Raw genomic sequence first — 25,374 nt, forward strand, 5'->3', positions numbered from 1 at the left:
GCATGAAAAATTTCTGGAACTTCTATAAAGCTTATTCATTATACAACGAATAATTTTATATACAGATAAACATCTGCAATAACAAAAGTAATAATAAATGTATTATATACACATTATTGTGTATATACAAGCTTCAATGTGTTACAAAATGTTTACAAAATATAAATTTAGTGGATCACATCAATAACATAAAATCAGCTATCCTTTTCTGAGCACCAAGTATGACAGAACTTTTATAATTTGTTAAAAATAAAGTGTCTATTGATTGCTTCGCATAAGATTTTATTAATCCAGTTATTAATGATGAATTCATTACTAGTACGTCACACTATTATATTTGACTATGTATAATCAAAATTAATGTATTTCAAATAGAAAATAATCAAGAATCAATAAAAATGATAATGTTTATAATATATAATAATAAAATCTTCATGAGAGGTTGAGATATATTTCTAAATTCAGGAAAGAATATTTATGTACGGTGAAAACTTGATATAAAATTCAAGGGACCCATTAAAATGCCATTATAAAGTATTTTCATTAGAATGAAAATTCACTGATTTCTTCTTCATTAATGACATACATGATGGCCTAATTGTCTTTAATTTCTGAAAAATGTTCACTTCCTTGTAAAGCATCATCTATGTTAATGTTGTCATCAATACTGACATTTGATGATAAAATCTAATCTGACCACTGTGTTTGTCATCCAGGTGTTTTGCTTTTTTTATTATAAAGTTTTAGAAAATCTATTTTGTTGTAAAGTATTTTTTATTACAGAATAATTCATTATACAGTTTTCAAAGCTGTATTAAAGTACATTACACTGACCAAATCATGATTATCTTTTTGTTATAATGAGATTTGATTTGTATACAAAGTTTTTCAATGTTGATAATGGTCTGGGCAAATGTTTTTGAGTTTCTCCATATATTAAAAAATACAAATTTTTAAGGTTATTTTGTCTTATTAATTTTTTTTTTTTAAATAATAAAATTTTGTTTTCTTAATATACAAGTGCTATGAAATGAATAATCTGTAACAAATATTTTTTAGATCCTTATGTGAGGCTTATGCCAGATGGCACTGTTGGCATTCTGTAGGATCTCTCATAGGGTTCTAAGCATATGTAAAAAACTTTAAATGGAAAAAAAGGAGAAAAAATGTTGAACTAGCATTACAAAACAAAGAACATAATGTGGAAATTTTGTAAATCTTTATAGGTAGAAATTTTTATATTTTTCTTGCTGTATATTATAATAAAAATTTAAAAAATTCATTTGTATTATAACAAGTTTTGTTATGATTTAGTTTCCAGATCTTTATTCAAAACCTTAATAATTGATTGCAAATTATATCTGATGAATTACAACAGCTTTAAATAGTTGAAATCTAATCAAAAATGATAAAAATTTTTGATTATCTTTTCACGATTACATTTAATGCAAATATAAAAGACATTCTCTAAAGAAACGTCATTTGAATTTTAGAAGAAAATTATTTTAGTTATCAGTAGTGCAACCTTTGTAAAAAGTTCTGCCATAGTTTCTTCTGCATGTTAAATTTTCTGAAATAATAAATAACAATTAATGCATTGATATATATAATCTTTTTTAATAAAATGTGACAAGAGTGACAAGTTGAAATTAATGTAAACAGTAGAATTAAATAAAATATTTAATAAATAATGCTTTGAAACCAATATCTGTTTGATATTAATCAGTCTAGGAAGCTAGCTTTGAAAATGGACATTTATTCTAATAGAAAAATATCTTGCAGGAAAAAGGGGGTGGAAAATGTGACGTCACAATATAACTAAGTTTTAATTATAAGAATCAATAAAGGTATATCTGGGCAACATGATCACGTGATTTTCTATGACTAACTTAATAATGCTAATGAATCGCGTGTGTCATCAATATTAATACGTAAGGTGGATAGTTGAGGGGCGCACCACGTGACTCCCCGCACTCTTTTCCATTCGCCTACCGGTCTTTGTCTACGTAAGCAGCTGCGTAAAATTTACTGTCACGTGATACAGCGACGCCATATTCGTGCGGCTGACACCCCAAATAGGAGTTTTGGATGACCGGTTAATTAGTGATCAAGTAAAAACATTCCCTGTCATCTAGCCCACCGAACTCATCTGTCCATACATAACATTCCAGATATTCAGGTAATGTAAAATATTGATTTATTTGAGTATAAAAAGACAAATAATCTTTGTTTTTAAAGAAAAAATCCCGCGCGAAAGATTCGAAGTTCCGCAACCAAACGACGCGACAGTCCCTGCACGCGCTCTTCGTCATCACACAATCTTATCCTACAATAATTTGCTACATACACAACTATAACATATTATTTCCAACGTGATGGTTAAAAAGGCGATCGCAGCCAGTCTCGGATCGGAAAAATTCGAATTGATAGGGCAGTCATAAAATTATCATTGCAGACGATCGGGATAATGAATTTTGTCTGGAAAGAAAGATGGCGTACTAACCGGACTGCCCTCCGGTGTTGAATAAAGTTGGTCGATTCTTAAATTCTTTATTCGGTCGAGTGATTTACATAGATTTAAGACAAAGATGTAAACTATTATCATTTGATTATCGAAATCGTATTTCTTTTAGATGAAATCACACGATAGCTTGTATTTAAAATAACCAAGTTAAACGATGATTGTCATCCAGTTAAATTGTCAATGCACCGTTGTTTGATCCAATGGAGATATGTCGCTTCGTGCATCTTTGTTGTCTACGTTTTTGCATAAATTAAATTCTCTGATAGTGACATATCGCACTGATTTCCGGTTTGTTTTTTTTTTAAATTGTTGCTGATCATTATTTTTTCGACTTTATAACAGACTGTAATTTTATTTCCTTACTTTAAAACACCATTATATTTTTAATAAGTATATTTTTGCTGTTTCTGTTTATAGGCACGTTTTTTTTCTTTTTAATTTTTATATATAAAACTTTGAGAGAGATTTGATTAATGTTTTGAAAATAGTAACAAAACTAGTTTCCTGTAACTTAATTGTATTACGTGTGAAAAACTGTTTTTAAAATTGTAAAAGAAATTATTAATAAATTTAATTAACTTTGTAATTAATTATAAAAAAATGACTAATTAATATTGATCTGTTTATTGGAATTTCAATAAAGTAACAGTATTATTGTTTGACAAAATGTACAAATATTGTGTACAAAATATATTGTAGTTACAGTAAATATTATATACAGCTTTGCTAAATTGTTACTATTTTGATGATATTACTAACTGCATGTTACATAATATTAAATTATGGTTTCTATGCACAATGAATATGTATATTTAATTTAAAATAGAGTAAATAACAAAAAGAATTTAATCTCTTTTATCATTTTATCATTTCATGTATTTAAAATTTGCTTTAATTATAAAAAAAAATTTAAAATAATGTATTTTACAGCATATAAGACATATCTCCATTTAGCAAAGAATGTTTAGGAAAAGTAGTGTGTATTTAAACTATTCTGAGCCTTTGTCACTTGGACTCAATTTTTTTTTAATACTATATTCTGGTTAAAACAAGTAAAATTAGAATGCATGTTTTTTTATTTATTGGGGAGAAAGAGAAGCTTAAAAGAATAGTTTTCAATTAAAATTTACTGTTAAAATATTTAACATGAATACGTGCAAAAAGCTGCAGTAGTAAATAATGACAATAAAAATATGTTCCATTAAACAATAATGTTCTTTATTCAAGATTTGAGTTAGATAGAGGTTACCTGTGTCTTACTGAAGGCCACACCATTTGGGGTATTTATTAACCTATGGGAGATTGCAATTTTACATAAAGACATGGGCAATGGGCAATTTTTTTTATACAAAAAATAAGATGCTATATATAAGTAGATCCAAAAGGGAGATCTTTGCATCTTTCTCTTCCTCCAGGCAATTTTTTTTTTTTTTGGACAAAAGTTATTTCTTATATGCAGTAAAATATGTATATTAATGTTCTTTATAGAAAGATTTCAATTGGTCCATCATTGATTTTATAAGAAATTTTTTCCACAAATTTGCTATAATTAGAACTGTTGTACCTATGATAAAATCAAGTTTTATATATTGTCATGTAGATAATTGACATAAAATTCTAGTTACAATTAAAGATATTTTTTAAACTTGAGTTAGTTATGTGCTTCATAGCATGTTTAGGCAAATTCAACTGCATATACATTCCATAATATTATGTTAGAGAATGGGAAAGTTTGATCACTGGAAAATTTGAGAACATTGGCACAATCTGATGGGAAAATATGGTTGGTATAAGAGGAAGCCTGTTAAGGACTTGGTAACATTTATCATCTGTACAAAACAATTGTGCTATTAGGCATAAAGTGTACTGTATACCCAATGTTATCAAGTCTAAAATTTAAAGTTGCCAGAAAATTTTTCAAGAAGTTTTTAGATTTTTCCAGGTTTAAAATAAATATTATAAATAAATAAATAAAAATTACAGATAAAACTAATTAAATAATAAACATTCTCATTAATACTGTGTCTGCAGTATTTTGTCTATTCAATCAATACAACTACATTACAGTATCCCATATAGGTTTGCTAAGTAAATAGAATGTTGTGCAAACACTATATTATATATTTCAGAGAACTTATTGTAGTCAATAATTGATATATACTATGTTTCAATGCTGAAAGATTTATTTGTATTAACTTTCTAATATTAATATTGTTAGATTCTATTAGGCACTATGTACTATATGCCTAGTTTATTTAATACGATCTCAGTAGTAGAATATGAACAAAGAATGCAAGTGTTTCTTTTGGGGATACTATAGATTACCACCTATGGAGTTTCAGGACTTTGAGTATATTTCTGAACTGAGGGGACCGAGATGAGTTCAACAATCCCCTACTTTTGGACCAGAGACGAAAAATAAGAAAGTTATCATACTTTTTTCCGGCAATTGTGCAATGATCAGGAGTTGCTCTCTGCTAAACCTATTGCGTGTTTAATTAACAGGCAGTCCAGCAAGTTGGCCATATATACCTTCAACAGATGTAGATGTTGATCCACGAGCACACTGATTTTCTGCAGTTGGAGTTAAGTCCTTTTTGCACACCCTTGTGCTCCTCGACCTTGGGGCCTATGGCCCCTCAGCCACCGACATGCTTGCTATCGCTTGCGGTCAGCTAGTACTACATGCCACTATCACAGCTTGTCCAACAAACCCAACCTATCTCTCCAGGAGATGACCGTCACCGCTAGGTGGTGGAAAAATCTGAAATGGCGTGAAATGCACTGTGAAAGGCAAGAAATTGTAAATGTTATAACTTTCTTATTTTTGGTCTCTGGTTCAAAAGTAGGATATTGTTGAACTCGTCTCGGTCCCCTGAGTTTAAGTATATACTCAAAGTCCCAAAATTCCATAGGTGGTAATCTATAGTATAGCCTTTCTTTTGTATGAAATTATTTCAAAATATCTTAAATTTTGAGCTGAGAGAGTTGTTGTTGAGTTAACTTAATTTTCTGAAACAAAGTATAGGTTTGTTTAAATTTTATATATATATATATATAATTTAAACAAACCTATACTTTGTTTCAGAAATTAAGTTAACTCAACATCAACTCTCTCAGCTAAAAATTTAAGATATTTTGAAATAATTTCAATATATATATATTTATTTATTTATCTGTTGTATTTGAACTAATTAAAGCAATTAATATTGTTTGTTTTTATAATGAAATGCTTATTGATTATAATGCTATTAGTTATATTGCAGTTCATTCTTCCTCATTTCATTTAAAAGCAATACTTTAGAAACATGAATGTATTACTCCAGGGTCCTATTGCATAAGGCACTTGTAGTTTTTACAAATTTACAGACAAAATACATTGAATAAAAAGTTTTGTATCAAGTTTCAGGCTACAAATATTTTATTTTTAGGCTACTAATTGTAAGCAATTTTTGTTGTATAAAGTTACTTATCATCAGTTAACAAATTAAAAATATTTCTATAAGCTACAAGTTTAGGAAAAATCCATTGCATGAAATCTGTTGTAACAAGTAACATTTGTAACAACACAAATTTTCTTGTAAACAAGCTTTTATCATCAAATATATAAGAATTTGATTCAAAAGGTATTAGTTCGTCTAGTGCTGTGCGTGTATTCTATAAAAATTTCTACCAACAATTTTTATCTCAAAGTGATTACTTAAAGTTGCAAAGTTTTATTCTTATTGAATTCTCACATTTTGCTTCATTTGATTTGACAGTATGATGATTGATTTTACTGATGATAATGATGGATATAAGGGCTTTGATGAACAATTACAGAAAAGAAGACAAAACATGAAAAGAATTTTAATGTGGTTTGTTAAAGGAATAAATTTTACTTAATTATAAAGAAATTGTATAGTAAATGATACAAATCTAGGAAATTTTTAACACATGTCTATAAAAAATAACTCATGAAAATCTCAGTACCTGCTCCAGCACTTGCTTTACTAATCACACAAACATATTTGGCCCTATTTTAGGGTCCTTTGTCAGGTAGTACAACTGTTCCGTCAAACCCAACATATAAGGAATAAATTAAAAGTAAAGCCCGGCATTGTGATGATGTCACAATGCTGGACTGCAATGTTTAATCCTATTTTTATTTTATTTCATTTAAAATATATGCTCTCCACCTCAAATTAGTAGTGTCTTGCCCCTGTACATCATACTTTTCCTTTAACAATAGAGTTGTACCAATCATCTATTAACTGCTTACAGGAGAAGTTTTGAATTGACATAATATGACTTCTGGTGCAAACTGGAATTTCATACATACTTAATTAGGGCCTCCTGTCCGTAAGGTTTCCATATTTGGTCTTGGATTTCATCTATCTAATTCTGTTCTCAAGATTAAGGAAAGACAGACTGTTGGACAACAGTGGGAATTTATAGGTCTACAATTTTTTCAAATTGCAACCCAAAAAGTTTTATACAGGAACATTTCACCATCAGATTAGTGTAAATGTTTAAATCAAATGTTTCTGTATGGATTCTGAAATATGAAAGTAAAAAGTGTTCTACAAGAATATTCCATTAGCAAATTGATATAAATTTTAAATGAACATTTCCATGTGGGTTTTCAAAAATGAAATTAAACATTCATGCAGAATGTTTTTTAATTTTGTTTGAAAATCCTATGGAAATGTTTAGTTTAAATACTTACACCATTTTGCTGATCTTCCTGTAGAACACTTTTTACTTTTAATTTATTCTGTATATGTTGGGTTTGATGGAACTACCTGACAAAGTCCTGTAAATGGGGCTGAAAACATTTGTGTGGTTAGCAAATCAAGTACTGCAGTAGATACTGAGGTTTCTGTGTGTTATTGACTATTATTCCAGTTTTGTGGGTTTATAATAAAATTTAATAACAAAATGCATATTTGTTGCTGGATATATTTTCTCCTAACTTCTGATTATTTATAAAATCTGAATTTCATCAACTGAATTTTATCATTTTAATAATTTTCTTGGAATTGATAAAGGACTCAAATGTTTGATTGATAGAAGATACCTATATAATAGTTTTGCTTGTAACAAGTGTTGCTCTTAAAAGTGAGAGAAATTGGCTTTATGCAACAAAGTTTACAACTTGTAACTTATTCAGTTGCTCCTTATAACTCATAAATGCTTTATTTATGCACCTACCTATGTATCAAACACATGAATTCTTAAATACACAATGACTTCTTGTAACTTGTAATTTTTTTTTGCAATTGAGCATAGGCTTTGTCTTACAAGAAGTCTGGAATAACAACATACATATTTGTTTAAATATTGCACTCTGTTGCTTGAAATAAATGAATTTTATAAATATTGTTTTATATATAATTATTGAGCATTTCATGTAATCAAGAACTTTTCTGTACTCTGTGAATGCCTATGGTCATTCAATTTGTTTTGTGCACAAATTTATTCTATATTTCCTACTTTGCTTATTTAGGATTATTTTCACTGGAAAATCAGGAAATGTCAGAGGATTTTGTAATAATCAGGAAATTGCTTATACAGTAGAGAGTCGTAAATCGGCACCCTGGTAATCGGAATGGCCGGTAATCGGCACGATTTTCAGTCAAACTGTGTCGTGCTGAATCGAACGTTTTTGATACTAAATTTACTTCTAAAGTATAATTTTCATGTTTTTATATTCTTCAATATATTTATTTTGTTTGTACAAAATAAAGAAATAATTTTTAACGATACGATAGCCTCGATTATTATTATTAAAAATTTTCGTTAGGCTTAAAATTGACGAAAATTCAACACGAGGCGACATGCAACGGAGAAAAATTCAACACAAAGTGACACGTAACGGAGAACGGAGTTTGAACATCGGACAGGTTAATATATTTTTTCATACATAGACCGTAATCGGAACAAATCCCTAATCTGAACAACCCCAGTCCCCAATTGATTCTGATTTTCGGTTCTCTACTGTATTTAATGTAAAGCAGTAAAATTTATTCATTTTTCCAGAAATTTACATATTAAATTGACAGTTTTGGATTGAAGGAAGTTTTAAAGTTTAAAATATTTTAACCAGTGATATTATTTTTATTATAGAAGTTTATAAATCTTGGCACCATTCTTATAAATAAATAAATAAATGACTGATAATTTCAGGAAGTCAATTTTCATTAATTGAAAGAAATGTTTTGAGTCATGAGCTGATCATCCTCAGCATAGAATTTTAAAATATTAAGATTTTAAGCTGAGGATTGTTGGATCTTAACCAAAAATGTTTGGTTTAATTAATAAATGTTAGATTCCTGAAATTAGCAGTCATTTATTTATATTGTTTTTATGTAAGTAGGGAATGTGAAGACAAAACTTAATTGAATTAATCCAGCAGGCATATACAATTTTTGTTAGTTTTTCCAAAAAATATGAATTCAAAGTATAAAATGAGTAGATTATTTAGTTTTGAATAATAATTAACATAATATTTATATTGGTAGTTCCTAAATAATGCTTATTGTTTTACCGCTAACTCTGCTTACCTAAACTTCTCAAATATTGGTATATATAGTAAAATTATATATGCAATTTGAATATTTTTAAGTGGGTATAGGGTACATTTTGTAACATTCTTTTGATTAACCATCAGATAGCAGATTTTATTTTTCACGTTTTTACTTTCCTGGCTGTTATGTATACATAACAAGGGAAAGTATGTGAATCATGCCAAATTTGATCTCAGTGTTTTTTGCAAATCTCCACGTTTTGAGACCTGAATCCAAAAAATTAAAAAAAAAGCAAAAAAAGTGTATATGTATGTGTTGGTGTCTAATTCACTTAAATATCTCAGGATGGAGTAAAGATTAAGAAATGAAATTTGGCATGGTGACTTGTATATGAGAGGCATTTGTGCTATTAAATTTGATGGTGAAAGGTTGAGAGATCGAAGGGGGTCATGTATCTCAAGGGATAGGACTTAATGAAGATTTTATTTGTTATTAACATTTACACTTTTTTTTCTAAAACTTGTCGGTCCCTACTCTCAAAATTAAGATTTTTTCCATTTTATAGTAATTAAAAATATGAAAAATTTCTATAACAAAATCTGATCACAGATGGCATCACACACAATTTTATTTTTTATTTATTAATATAAAAGTTTTCTTTAATAAAAACTCATAACAGCTGGAAACTTACACAACTCTTGTTGCTAGATTTTTTCTTATATCTCATAGTAAATGCTAATCTGGTTATGGACTTTATTGGTAGTTCTTTACATGGGAGGTATTCATTTTGAAATATTTTATTTAGATTGCAAATATCTGCATCTAAGTGTTATATATCAATGTCTTCCTCAGACACAATTTAGTTGTTTGGCTGACAACTAAATATTTCTTCCAACTGGTCTATTAATTTTTATACCTATGGTTTCCATTTATTTGATTATTTAACGTTGTGAACAGGTTGAGGTTGTCTTTATATTATTTTCAACTTGTGATAGATATTGAAGTGCAATTAAAAAAACAGTGCAGTAGACCGAGCTTATGATATTTGACATAAAAACTCATTTGATCTGTCAAGTACTCTTTTTGCAAACCACAAAATTGTTAAAAATTTAAAATCATACGTTCTATCACTTATAAATAATTTTTTCTAGTTATATACTTTTGTTAAAGTATCTTATGAGTTTGAAGAGATTTAAAAAACCAGTTTGTTTATTGTTCATTGATAAGCAATATATTATTAAATGAATAAACTAAAAATTATTAAAATAGTAATAACACTGAAATTGAAATTGTAGTCATAATAAAAATGAAAAAAAACTATACAGCACAAATTTTTTTCTTTGTCAGCCACCAGTAGATTCAAGTTGTTGGATGTAAGAAATATTTGATTTGACAGACTGAGTCTTTTCTTTCCCACATTTCTGTTTTTATGCGGCATTACGTTACTATGTTGGTGATTGCTGTTAGTTCTAAGTCTGGTTGTAATTCTGGAATTGTAACACTTTTAATTAATGGCTGCTATGGTGGAAGGAATTAAATGCGAGTAATCAAGCTTTGGAATCGGTATGTATTTTGGACCCTTTGTTAGCATTTGATGAATTTCTTTTGGTACCTTTAGATTGGTATAATTATAATATGGGATCTCTATTTTCCTAGCCTGTTTACAGTGGGAAGTTTCCTGTAGCCAAAGGAATTTCTTGTGGAGTTTCTTTCTGTATCCACTCACTTTTTTGTTGGCTAAAAAGGAAATTTTACCCAATTGCTGATGTAGAAATCTTACATCACATTGTTTGGCAAAGTAAAGATGGGATAGGTACAACTTTTCTTCTTTTTCTGCCACTTCCTTGCATTTGTTCTTGATTAATTTAGAGAGTAGAGATAGTTCAATTCATGGTAATAAGGAGCAAACTTCAAATGGAAAGGAGTTGTACTTTAGTGCAATACATTTGGGAGTAAGATCTTTTTTGCGAATTTTTAAAAGGAACCATAGTTGTGCTTTTAGTTTTAGCCGTGTAAGTGTAACTCTCGTATTCAGTAGAAGGAAGAAGTGTTTTTTATGGTTTTCCATAATAAAACTGGTTATCACTTCATTTTGTAATTATCATAAACTACACTCATATGTTGTGGTGTTACCATGTTGAAAAGTTAAAATATAACAATGTTCACGAGCACTTTTGGTAACTTACAGTTACCATCTTGAGGTGAAATTGAATACTATCTGAGTTACAGCATTTCTTGAAAAATGGTACGGCTAAATGGAACACCAAATACAAAAAAATTCATAGTTTGAAAAAGTTTTGAATTGGTACAGAATGTTGTATGCATGCGCTAACAACGGTTACTATGCGACCATGCAGATCTAGAAATCTAAATTATAGCATTTAAATAAAGTAGTCCATGTTTTAGAAATTTCTAGAGTTGTGGTTTAATTATAGTTTAAAACTATAGTTTAATGGTATAATTCATTTTTTACTTTGTCGTTGGACTAGTTAATTATTAATCTTGCTGAAGTGAAATGTATGAAAGTTGATAAGTTTGTAAAAGTAATCAATTCAGTGTTAAAGTAATAAATTTACTCCATTTTAAATGAAGACTTATTTATTTGATTTAATTTTAAGATCAGAAACTGTGTAATTTACTACAGTAGAGTGTCGTTTTTCTAAATCAATTAGGGACTGGGGTTAAGTAAGTCAATAAGTCAATTTTTTTCAGATAACTGATTATTTTTCAGATAACTGATTATGTATGAAAAAATATATTAACCTATCCCATGTTGAAATTTTTCTCTGTTGCATGTCACTTTGCGTTGAATTTTCGTTGATTTCCAGCCTAACGAAAATTTTTATAATAATAATCGTGGCTATTGTATTGTAAAAAATAATTTTTTTATTTTGTACAAACAAAGTAAATATATTGAAAAATATAAAAATTATACTTTATAAATTAATCTAGTATCAAAAATGTTTGATTCAGCATGACACAGTCCAACTGGAAAGCTTTCAGTTAACTGACATTTCGGTTGATCGGCTTTCAGATAAATGATGCTCTACTGTATATATATATTTGTGTAAACAATGTAAATTTGAATCTCTTCATATAAATGCAGGATATAAATTATATGAATCTTATTGATGATTATGATTTGTCATAAAAATATGCTGGACTCATCAAAATTGGGAAAAAGTGTTATATATAGTATGGGTCACATTATGACATAATTCATGATGACATTGTCCAACTTTTCCACTTTGCAATTCTACATTGTGTAAGTTAGTAGTAGATTGTTAGTGAAAAGTATTATTATTTTGAAAGAATGCTTTTGTCAGTAATTTTCAGTGGTCCACTAGATTTGATTTAACATGAAATTAAATAATAGCAATAATTTTCAATAATTTATGCACTAAGTTTTTAATTCCATTGTTTACATACAAATTAGTTAAATTTCTATTCTTACTGTGAATTAAAATGTTAAAGTACACTGTTTATTGAATAAATACAGTATACTGTATTAAAAATAAAATATAATTAATTTCTATTAAAATGTATCTTTTAAAGAGGTATATTGACAATTATAAATAAATTTCTCAAAATTCCAAACTTTTTCTTCTTATTCACTGTTTTCTAGATGTTCTCAAATATGTATATGAGAAAAATGCATGGTTTTTTTTTTCCAATTTACTCAGTCTAAAAGCCAAGAGATATTTATTATAATTCAAATATTGAAGTATATGTTCACGAGTTAAATTTTCTGCAGAATTGTTTTTCACCTAATTTATAATATTTTGTTACTTGTCAGTTACAAAAGTGGCGAAAATGGTTTACTGGAAATTATATTGGGAAATTAGAGAATTAGAGTTGAGTAATAGGGGAAAACCCTGTTATTACTTTGTCAGTTTTGTTTATTTTTTGCTAAAAATTGCATTCACAACAGTGTTTATTCCATGTCCATGTTCAACAACTTAGTTAGTTTCTAGTTTCAATTTAGCAAATCAAATCTTAGATTTTATGTTGTTTCAATTTTGAACTTAATCATTACCTATTTTAAACTGCATTGTTTTTGAGAATAAGTTAAATTTCTTCATAACAGAATGCATGATTTGAATTATCATATGATAAATACTTTTACAAGTCAGTTGAGTACAAATTATCATGTCTTAGTACAAAATTAAGCTGATTTTGTAGAAAACTATTTATCAAGCAAAATGAAGAGGTATAGAATAAGACAGAATTAAAGCAGTTTCAGAAGTAACTCTAAGATCAACAAAACAGTTTTGGGAGTGTTATAAAAAAAACCAAAAATTTCCAGATTAGATCAGGCTATATCACTGCTGGTATTAATAATTAAATGCTAAGTAATTTGGCCTAGAGGTAGGCATTAGGTGTCATTTCTTATTAAATTTAATAATTTATAATTAAGTTAATATTTATTAATTTAGAAGGTTCTGGAAGAAAAGAATTTGTCCAGATACTGTAACTCTAACACACATCTGCTACTTACCATACACTAGATGCATTGTTAGTTACACTACCCATACCTCCATTTAATCTTTGCTTTCTACTACTATAATTTAGGTATGACCATACTGGTTACTCACAGCCAATTTAATAAGAGACTATGCCTAATACCCTCATTTAGGCCAACTAACTTAAATTTAATTATTAATAGTAGCAGTAATATATATATATATATATATATATAGTCTTATCTAATCTGGCAATTGTTTGGCTTTAATATAACTATTGAGCTTACAGATGTTTACTTTTTTTTTGTTTTCAAATCCTTGAAACCATGAAAGAATAAATAATAGAGTTGGAATATGCAAAATTAGTGACAGAAAACTATGTTCAATTATGTGAAAATCTGCTCTTAGTTATAATGCAATAAATAAATGTGTGGTGGTCAACAAACTGTGAGAAATAGATGCCATAAATCAGTGACGGTGAGCCTTTTGAATTCAAGTGCCATATAGTAAGCATATTTTATAATATAGCTTTAAAAATATTTGAGTGCTGAAGCTCTAATTAAACTTCAAATAACAATATTTAAAGAAATGAAAGAATATCCCTTAATTAGAACAAATGTAAAGAAACTGATTGTAAAAGAATGATCAGATGATAAATTGAAAGGATAGTTGAAATGAAAAGATGATAAACTGAAACCATATGATACATTACATGCCAGATGATTTTTCCTGATGTGCCATTTTTGACACTGCTAATTTATTGCAGATTTGTCATTCCTACCATAAATTAAAGTTTACATGCTTCAAAAATTTGTTTGTCTTTATCATTGTTAGATATGTTAAAAGTAAAAAGCTTATGTAGTACAGGTAGGCCTCCTACAATGCGTTTTCGCTCCAACGCGGTTGGAAAAATGCGGAAATTTTCTTACAACGCGGTTTAGGTATTTAGAAACGAATTATCTTTCACATAACAGAAAAATCGCAACGGATCACATAAGTGCAGTGGAACTTGATAAAACAAGCTCAGATTTTGAAATAAGGCCAGTCAAACATTCTCAAACAACTATAATAAGTGACGATGAGGACTGAATTTGTGAGCATAGCATTGTTTCTTTTTGATTTTGACTTGAAATCATAATCTTTTTAGTTTTCATATGATGTTGAATTTTATTTAAGCTTTTTATGTACATAAATTTAAAAAATGATGAAAATGTTACACCATAAAAGGCAGTTTTTCTCTTTTTAGAACTGAATCCCAGTTTTTGTATTAAATTCATGTCTCCTATAACGCGATTTCCCACAATGTGGTATTTTCAAGGAACGTATCTACCGCGTTGTAAGAGGCCTACCTGTATTTAGTAAAGGGTATATTTTTTAGAGGTATACAAATTTAAAATGAAATAAAACATGTAAAAATAATGTTAATGTCCATGGTGTTGGCTTTATTTAAAAGATAATTTTATGCCATTAGTGTTTAAACATGCTGACGAAACAGTTTTGCCAGAGGTTTGGTTTTTGAATTGGCACCACTGTTTATAATTTAATTTAAATTTAGTGACTGTCAATTTGACAGTTGACAGTTGATTTGTGGTCGGTACATTTTGCCATTTCACCATGAATAGGCTTATACCAGAACAATGCTTACAAATTATGCAAATTTATTTTGAGAATCATGGTTCAGTTTCCCAAACTTACCGTATGCTACGTCTATTTTATGGTCGATATAATCATTCATCTGAGCAAGTTATTTGGAAAACCATGGATTGTTTTCACACCATGCACACACTAGTTGATAATATGCATCCACAAAGACACCATACAGTGCACACAGAAGAAGTTATTGCTGCTGTGGAGTGTAGTGTTGAGGAGGACCGGAGTGAGTCAATTCGCCATGCACAGCAATTGGAGCTGTGCCCATCCACTTTGTGGAAGATTTTGCAGAAAGACCTTGGCTTATGAGTTTACAAGATCCAGCTTGTGAAAGAGTTGAAACCGTGTGACCATTATGCGTGCCGTACGTTTGGTGAATGGGCTGAAAACAATTTTCAGCTTGATCCTCTTTCTCAATGCAAAATTTTGTTCAGCGATGAGGCTCATTTTTTGTTGAACAGCTACGTCAATAAACAGAATTGCTGAATTTGGAATGGAGAAAACCCAGAAGCTTTTGTTGAGATGTCCTTACATCCATTAAAAGTCACTGTTTGGTGTGCTTTATGGACAGGTGGAATCATTGGCCCATATTTCTTTAAAGATGATGCCAGCCAGAATGTTACCGTCAATGGGGAGCACTGTAGAGCCATGATTGCTGACTTCTTCATTCCTCAGTTGAATGGTATTGATGTGGCGGAGCTTAGGTTTCAACAAGATGGTGCAACATGCCACACAGCATGCGACATCATCAATTTATTACAGGAAACATTCGATGAGTGCATACTTTTGTGTAATGGACCTGTGAACTGGCCTCCATGATTGTGTGATCCTATGGATTATCTTCTTTGGGGATATGTGAAGTTATTAGTCTATGCCGATAAACCACAGATGTTGGACCACTTGGAAGTCAACATTCACCACGTTATTGCCAATGTATGACCCCAGTTGCTCAATAAAGTGGTCGAAAATTGGACTTCCCAATTGCACTTCATATGCCCAAAATCATGTTTAAACACTAATGGCATAAAATTATCTTTTAAATAAAGCAAACACCATGGCCATTAACATTATTTCTGTGTGTTTTATTTCATTTTAAATTTGTATACTTCTAAAAAAAAAACACCCTTTATTACTCTAGTCTGTCTAGTCTAGTCTTTATTACTCTAGTCTATCTAGTGTGGAAGATTAAAAATCCACAAATAATTTGATAATTTTGTGGTGAAAACTAATTTCACTCTGACTTTAAATTCTAACTCAAGCTAAGAATACAGGTATAAATGATGAAAAATTTAGTAAATAAATAATCTTCAAAAGTTATATCAAAGCCAGTAAATAATGTTGAAATAATACTTAAATTTGATTAGTTTATTTTCAAATTTACTTATTCTGTAATTATCAGAGAACTTTTTAGTTATCAATTTTAGTGTGATTCATTTTATAATGTGGGTCAGAGCCTCCTATCTACAATCTGTATTGAAACCAGGAAGTGTATTTACAGAATTTGATTTTTCTATTGTAAAATGAAAATCTGGTGGAGGAGAAGTTTTTGTTTAAATCTATAAATTATATATACTTAAATATATGTAAATTTAATTTCTTATTAAAATTTATTGTTAATATCTATATTTATTTATATCACAGCCTATAAAAAATCGACCTAAATTTTTAATCTACAAAACTATAACATAAATTATATATTTCATGTAGTAGTAGTAATAGTAGTAGTAACAATAATAAATATGGCATTAGTGGATACTATCCTATCCAGTTTATATATTATCTAATACTAAGTTGGATCAAGAACAAGGCATAACTATAGAGTAAGCTAATATTTTGTTTGCATTCTGTTTACATATCACAGGCCGGCAAGAAAGGTGACACAACTCAAAAAATGGCAATTTTGATGTTATGTCATTGAAAAATACATATGAAGTGCCCCGATGTTCACAACAAATATCACATCTCTATCTCACAAAATAACAAAGTTATTAGAAAAGCAAGAAAAGTGACATAACTCAAAGACGTCATATATATTTAACTGATAACACCTCACATTCAACGAGAGCAGAGCTACAGATCCACAATTACTATACTATAGAACAGCAGTTCTCAACCTGTGGGTCGTGACCCCTTTGCGGATCGAACAACCTTTTCACAGAAGTTGCCTAAGACCATTGGAGAAAACACATTTCCAATGGTCTTAGGCAACTCCTGATTTGATTTATTTGAACATGTATAGACGCAGTCATTTTGAGTTTATCCATGATTGAAGCATTCAGAAAAAATTTAATTTGAAGTTTGATGATCTCATTATATAGTTTTCTTCCTATATCCAGCACCTTAATAGGGGGTCCTTTCTTAAAGGAAAGTTCTCCTGGGTGGTGCTTTCTCTTTGATATTACCTATCTGTTTATTGCCTTCCCATCAATCTTTTCAATACGGAATATTTTAAATGCCATTTGGTGTTAAAGGCCAGAAATATTTTGGTGTTTAATTGAGAAAGTTGAACAAAAATAAAATTTAAATTTTGCTGATAAGTCACTTACAATTCTCTCTTCTCTGGTTTATTAACTAAAATTGAAATATTTTGTTTAAACATGTTCTATTATATTAATTACTTATCATTTTATTTTTTATGGTTTTTTTAAGATCTGGAACCAATTTCATTTTTTCACATGGTTAGTATCTATTTTTTTACACAGATTTTTCAGGTATATCTAGTGTATAAGAACAAATTAGATATATTTGTAGTATGGCTGTATGGTGTGTGATGGTTTGTTTGTAAGCTTTTGATGTAGCCTATTGTGTTTGCTACTTGGTTATATTTGATGTAAAGAAAAGTAAATAATCTTTGTTCTAGAAGCTTGCAACCAACATATATAGTTTTGTGCCTAGTGACATCTATAAGTGTTGTAACTTTTTTAAATGTGTTTCATGAGATAGCCAAACTTTCTATATCAAAATTAGCACTTTTATATATTAGAACTTTCTATAGCTAAGTTATGCAACAATTGTTGTTCGTAGCTACCTGAGAAAATCTCCCGTTACACTTTCTCGAAGGCAAAACAATACTTTTCCGGGATCTATTAACCTCTAGACAGCCGATATCATCTGTGGATATTGCTAGAGATGGCTGGAAAAAAGTCGCCAATCCTTCCAATCAGGAAAGTCATAACCGATCTCTTCCAGAATATTGTTAGTCAAGAGAAACGAACCCCTCCAAATAACCAAGATCAGCGACTATTTGGATACCTTTGTATTAATATTGCCCAACATTGTGCCAATTTGACCTCTATTGCAGGGGTGGCCAACAAGTCGATCGCGATCGACCGGTCGATCGCCAAGCCAATTTTGGTCGATCGCTCGCGATGTCTTGACTTAATGTATTATATTTGTAACCGAACACAACAGTATGCATGCAGTTATGACTCGACTCATAAGCAGTGCACCACGTACTGAAACACAGTGTATAAACATAGTATGTATTTCACACCTCCCCCTCCCCACTTACACTATGCCTATGACAACAAGTCGATCACGACGCATTTTTAAGATAAAAAGTTGATCTTATGTATACAAAAGTTGGCCACCCCTGCTCTATTGGATATCCATTCCAAACAGAACTTTTGCAATCTGCTACTTCTACAACATCACCTTTGACAACTTCTGTATATCAATCAAGGAGTGCTCCATCAGATATCCACTTCTACTACAAGGTATTTATCCAATTTGCACCCATTAAGTAAACTCTCTCTCTTCATGAAATAATCCGGAATTTTTGCATCCTTTTAACCTTTTTTTTTGCAATTAAATCATTATTACTTGTTACTTGGAGTCTTAGTCACAACCAAATGCTGTCTCTCGATCAGCTGACATTACGAATTTGTCCATCCATGTATGAATTTGTCTGCGCGAACATGCGATGTTAATAACTGCCGTCTCGGCTTCCGTGTTCCCCGAAACACGGTGGTGTCAATCCTAACAAGGCACTAAAGAGGTGCTGACCCTTAGGCCACATAATTCTTCATATTCATGATTTCTACTATCGTATGACAAACTGAATTCTTCTAGCTGTCTAAATAGTCCACAAAATGCATCCATCAATCAATTTGATACAGTTTTGTCAACATGATTCCTGGCTAAAATTGTCAGGATGCCTACTGTAGAGTTTTTCAGGCATAAATAAGACTGCTTCATGGCGTGTGTCTTTTATGTATTGTATTACATACAGGCCAATATTATTTAGGTTTAATGGTGTGTTGTTTTTATCTGCAAGAGTTACTTTATGTAACTATGATTTTTCTTGTTTCTTGGAGAAAACTTTTATATTATCTGTGTTTATTTTTAGTGAAGATTTAAAATATCTATGAGGTATTGTCCTTCATCTTTAAAAGAAAAAAAGATCAGTCTTTTTTTGGAAGATTTGATGATGTTTATTATGCTATGTTCCTTGTTGTCCCCTCAGTGTATAACTGCAAATGAATATGAGTACTGGGATAACACCTATTATTGATTGCTCTAAATGTGTTTTACATTGAGTTCTATTTTTAGTATTGAGTTTAATCTGTTGTATTCTTTTGTTAGTCTCTGTTTGGTTTGTGTTCTGTGAGTTTGGCCTGTTGAAAACTTAAATATTTGTTTGCCCTCTTCCATGGATTCAATTATTTCTCCATTTTCAAGTGCAAAGTCTACTTATTTGGGATTCCTTTTGCAATGTGAAGTGCTGGGCATTTGTCTAGCTCAGTGTTTCTCAACCTGTAACAAATTGTCATTCCCTTCAATAAAACTGTTACGTAGTATCCGCCCCCTTCACTTTGAAAAAAATTTTGTTGGGCGTTGGCCTCAGCCCTCAAATTTGTATTGCATTGAACAGACTAGTGCAGGCGTGGCCAATAGTTTTTGCCCTTGGGCCGAATTGGAAAGAAAAATTTTTTCACACACTGAACGAAATATTAAAATTAAAAAATGTTAAATACAAAAATGATTTATTTAAGTAAATAAATGTTTAAATATATTAGTATTATATTTCTAGCAAAGCACACGAATTACTAAGTTAAATTGAATATCACCTGTATATCTTGAATATTTTCTAACATACATTATTTTATGATAAATACTAGCTGACCCGGCCACGCGTTGCTGTGGCTCAAAATGTATCTATTATAAATGTATAACGCTTCCCCCGTGGGGGGAATTTCAAAAAATCCCTTCTTAGTGTACATTCTCTTGACGTACCCTATTAAAACGCAATCAAACACGCATCTAAAATAGTATAATAAAAGTCGAGTTCTTCACAGTGAGCCTTAATCCTGTCCCTCTCCCTCGCAGGGAAATATCGAAAAATCCATTTTTAGTGTATATTCTGTTGACGTAACCTATTAAAACGCAATTAAAAACGCAAAAACGCATCTAAAATAGTATAATAGAAGCCAAGTTTTTCACGGTAAGCCTTAATCCTGTCCCTCTCCCCCGCAAGGGATTATCGAAAAATCCCTTTTTAGTGTATATTCTGTTGACGTAACCTATTAAAACGCAATTAAAAATGCAAAAAACCGCATCTAAAATAGTATAATAGAAGCCAAGTTTTTCACGGTAAGCCTTAATCCTGTCCCTCTCCCCCGCAAGGGATTATCGAAAAATCCCTTTTTAGTGTATATTCTGTTGACGTAACCTATTCATGCAATCAAAAACGCAAAAAACCGCATGTAAAATAGTATAATAAAGCCGAGTTCTTCACGGTAAGCCTTAATCCCGTCCATCTCTCCCCAGTAGGGGGAATTTAGACGTGTATATTATATACAAACACTTGCATATTCGAATGCAACGTTGTGTCAAAGTTCAAAAGGAATCGGTAGGAACAAACAAACGTTATATTTTATTTATATAGATAGATAGAAAATGATCTGCTTTAGTCCATTCTAACAGAAAAGCATAATGCCTCACAGAAAAGCCAACTTAGGTTGTCAGAAGTTAGCGCCATCTGTTGGACATGAAAGCCTTAATCCATATATAAATATATTTTTGAAAGGGGGAAATAGTGGTCTTCACATATGCCACAAACCTTCGCGGGAGTGTATTAAACAACTTCCCAAAGTTTCATGGCAATCGGATAAATAGTGTGGTAATGCATGAAGGACAGACACACAGACACACACACAGACAGACACATTCGTTTTTATGTATATAGATTAATAATTTAAATTTATCATTTTTTTTTTTTATTCTGGCACTATTGCACAGATGAGTACAAAAGTTGTAAATCTCTACAATGGAATTTTTTAAAAAAATATAGAAATATCGCAAATCCATTCGACCAATTATTGGAAGTTAAGTAGCTAATATTGAAAGATTAATCGCGGGCCGCATAAATTTATTAAGCGGGCCGGATCTGGCCCACAGGCCATATGTTGGCCATGCCTGGACTAGTGACTAGTATAATGTTATTTGTTTAATTATTGTATGATATAACAAATGGGCAATATAGTAATACATATAATGTTTTATTATATTGCCCAAAAAATTGCTTTTTGCCCCCAAAAATATAAATTGTTACTAATAGCCCCCCAACATGGAAAATTACCCACATGCGGACAATATCGCTCCTGTTAAGAAACACTGGTCTAGCTTGACTGGAGTTCTCAACCTTTTACTTATATTAACCTCTTTTAAGGAAAAAGTTTTCATTAGTTCCTTCTATAACAAAGATATACAGATAACTGTTATACAATGCAGTTTACAAATTGTAGCAATCCTTGAATAACATGATTTTGATGTAAGAGTTTATATGTAATCATCTGTTTATATTATTCTAGTAAATGTTCTTTCAGTTACCACAACATAATTTGCCAATAGATTGTTTATTTTCCTCGATATAGTGAAAGCTTTTTATTTTTCTTGTCTAAAATTTGTCTAAAAAATGTCTAAATCTTATTAGAAAATTTAAAATATTTTGTGCTAATAAGTATGCAGTTTTATTCACCAGAAATTTCCTTTGGCATTTGGTAAGCTGCATAATGCTTATAATTTTTTCTTTTTCATTTGCATTCTTAAAAATAGCATTTAATCTATACCAGTGGTTCCCAACCTTTTCTAGGATGCAGAACACTTTTGTGAGCAATTTTCATTAGCGGAACGCTTACTTAAGTTAATATGAAATACATAAGCTTGTCATGAAATAAAGCTTGTCATAAGTCAAGCATATTTTATTAGAATTGAGCAGTTATAATTCAAAATCTCTACTCATATTATTAACGCCAATTCTAAGACAAGAAAAAATATACCTAAATAACTTTAATGGGAAACTTGTGCCTGATGTTTTTTACATATTTCATTCAGTTTTTATCATTGCCTTTATCTTATTCGAAACAGTAGTACACTCCATAAGTACGAGTTGTACATATATATTTAAGTTTATGAAAATTTTATGATTTTAATTTTTTGATATTCGGCGGCTCGAATACGATTGTACACTTTCCGATTTGCAACTAAATCTGCGGAACACTTGAGAGATGCTTACGGAATACCAGTGTTCCGCGGAACACTGGTTGGGAACCACTGATCTATACTAATAAAGAGGAAATGTTTGTAAGTTTGTATGTAACAGGTAATCTCTGAAACTACTCATCCGATTTCAAAAATTCTTTCACCAATATTTAGAATGGACCTTCAGGGTGGACATAGGCTGTATATTATTCCATTAAACATTTGTATAAATTATATAAATTAAAAGATATCATCTAGGATTAAGGCTTTTATATCCAACAGATGGCGCTAACTCCGACGACCTAAGTTTGCTTCTCTGTGAGGCATCGTGCTTTTCTGTGAGGATGAACTAAAGCAGATCATCTATCTATCTATGTAAATAAAAATGTAATGTTTGTTTGTTCCTACCGATTCCTTTGAAATTTTGACACAACGTTGCATTCGAATGCGCATGTGTTTTTATATAATATACATGTCGAAATTCCCCCTACTGGGGGAGATGGACAGGATTAAGGCTTACCGTGAAGAACTCTGCTTCTATTTATACTATTTCAGATGCAGTTTGCGTTTTTGATTGCGTTTCAATAGAGTACGTCACAAAATATACACTAAAAAGGGATTTTTTGATATTCCCCCGCGGGGGAAAGGGACAGGATTAAGGCTTACCATGAAGGACTCTGCTTGTATTGAACTATTTTAGATGCTGTTTTTTGCGTTTTTGATTGTGTTTTAATAGGATATGTCAAGATAATATATACTAAGAAGGGATTTTTTGAAATTCCCCCCAAGGGGAAGTGTTATACATTTATATTAGTTACATTTTGAGCCACAACACGTGGCCGGGTCTGCTAGTTAGATAATAAATGTGGACATGTTAGTTAAAGTCATAAGTGCATATCAATGCTAACAAATCAAAATCATGTATCCTGGTGAGGAGCATACATCATTAATTTTTTATAATTGTTAAAATTGTATAATTGTATATTAATGATAAAAAATTTAGTGATGGCTAACAAAATTGCAAACAAAGTAAAGCTACCAAACACATCAATTTTTTCTTCTTAAGAAATAAATTTTCAATCTTGGATTTTTATCATTTTTGAGGGCATGATATGCTTGCTTATTATTGTCTAAAATTTTCTTACAGTATCTAATATTGGCAGAAAATGTATTGAAAATGGAATTTGATGTGATTGAACTATGATAATGTCATATACAATAAAATCTTATTTTATGATTGATATGTTATCTCAGTTTGTATTTTATATATTCTGTTTGTTAAATGTAATATTGTATTAATTAATTTTAACTTAAATTTTTTTTTCTTGAGTAGAAAACTATTTAAGTCTTATACTGTGTATTTGTGATTAATTACTTATTAAATTTTGTATTATAGTAGAGAATTTTTAAAAAGAAAGTTAGCATGATTTTTTTGCAAGAATTTTGATAAAGAAGAAATTTTTATATATGGGTTCCTATGCACCTGGAAATTCAGGGTTTTTCATTATTGTTCAGAAAAAATCATGGAAAGTCAGGAAATTTATCTCCTTAGCTGCCTTGTTGATTTTGTTTGCTGAATATGGCTGACCAAGCATAGCCATCTACAGGCAGCAAGAAATAATGCTGCAATCTTTAATAAGAAAATATACTAGAATCTGTTTTGAAATGGCTTTTTTCATCATTCTGGAGCCATATAATTTTGGAGTTGTGGATTAATAACAGGATAAACTACTTTTATGTAATAGTGTTTAAATTTTAAATGGCTACATTTCAAGCAAAAACCAATTAAAATGATTAAAATTTAAAGTACTGGTAACAGCTGATATGATAAGACCACTTAAAAATGCTTGATTCATCCAAATATAATGACAGCTATAATTGAAATTCTGATTACAATAAGTAAAATTTTATAAATGTATACTGTACTTTAGCTTATAATATTGGGATATTGTCTTTTAACTTGTTACATAATTCTGATAACATTAAATGTTGTAACTGATAACAATATTCATGATTCCAATAAGCAGATTCTATTGTGTAATCATTATGTGTAACATTAAATGCAGTGTTAGTGATAATGAAGTTTTAATTTTTAAGTGAAAAATATTCATACATACTGTTCACATTCATGTGATGATAACACAATGCACTGTTACCACTTGATAAATAGGTTTGAAAATGGCAAAAAATTCTGCAGCATAACATTTGATGTCATTCAAAGATTCACAAAATGATTGGCCACTGATCCACTGTTTATCAGTTTTTTTGACAAACCATCAATGACATAGTATGAAGCATACCTCAGTACGGATATGCTTTAAACAGCTCAGTCAACTCCATTTTCACTAGACAAAGCAATTTGTTCAAGTACTAAGCAAAATGGTGTCAAAAGTATGGCACAAAATAATGCATCAAAATTATCACATCATGTTCACAAAAATGATGTGGGCTGTGTTTGTAATGAAGTAAGAAAACATCATTCACAACATTGTTACATAGATGTGGCCATAGCTTTAGAATCTCTCTGACTCCTTGTACAAAATACAAGGGTCATTCTAAAAGTAAAGAACGTTTGTCTCTCTAGATATTTTTATTTAAGATAATGAAACAAAACTTATTTTACAACACACATGATACCTTAGCTATTTTTCTGCATAGTCTCCATACAAATTTAAACATTTGTCTTAGCGTATCACCAGCTTTTCTATGCCTTCTGCACACGTTACCGCCAAGTTCTTGAACCAGT

At 30.2% G+C, this 25,374-nt stretch overlaps 1 protein-coding gene across 3 annotated transcripts in view; it reads left to right on the plus strand.

Annotated features, from left to right (window-relative positions):
- LOC136981347 (MOG interacting and ectopic P-granules protein 1-like) overlaps window positions 1-25,374 on the plus strand; it is an 81,687-nt gene that overhangs the window by 49,029 nt on the left and 7,284 nt on the right. Inside the window, exon 1 of one of the 3 annotated variants that reach the window (XM_067277664.1) lies at window positions 1,746-2,179. The exons of 1 other annotated variant lie outside the window; for it this stretch is intronic. The gene's annotated coding sequence lies outside the window, so the exon portion shown is untranslated. One more of the 3 variants, XM_067277666.1, reaches the window with a different exon arrangement.

Source organism: Centruroides vittatus, unplaced genomic scaffold (genome assembly GCF_030686945.1).
Source record: "Centruroides vittatus isolate TY-2023 unplaced genomic scaffold, ASM3068694v2 contig_753, whole genome shotgun sequence".
Taxonomy (NCBI): domain Eukaryota; kingdom Metazoa; phylum Arthropoda; class Arachnida; order Scorpiones; family Buthidae; genus Centruroides; species Centruroides vittatus.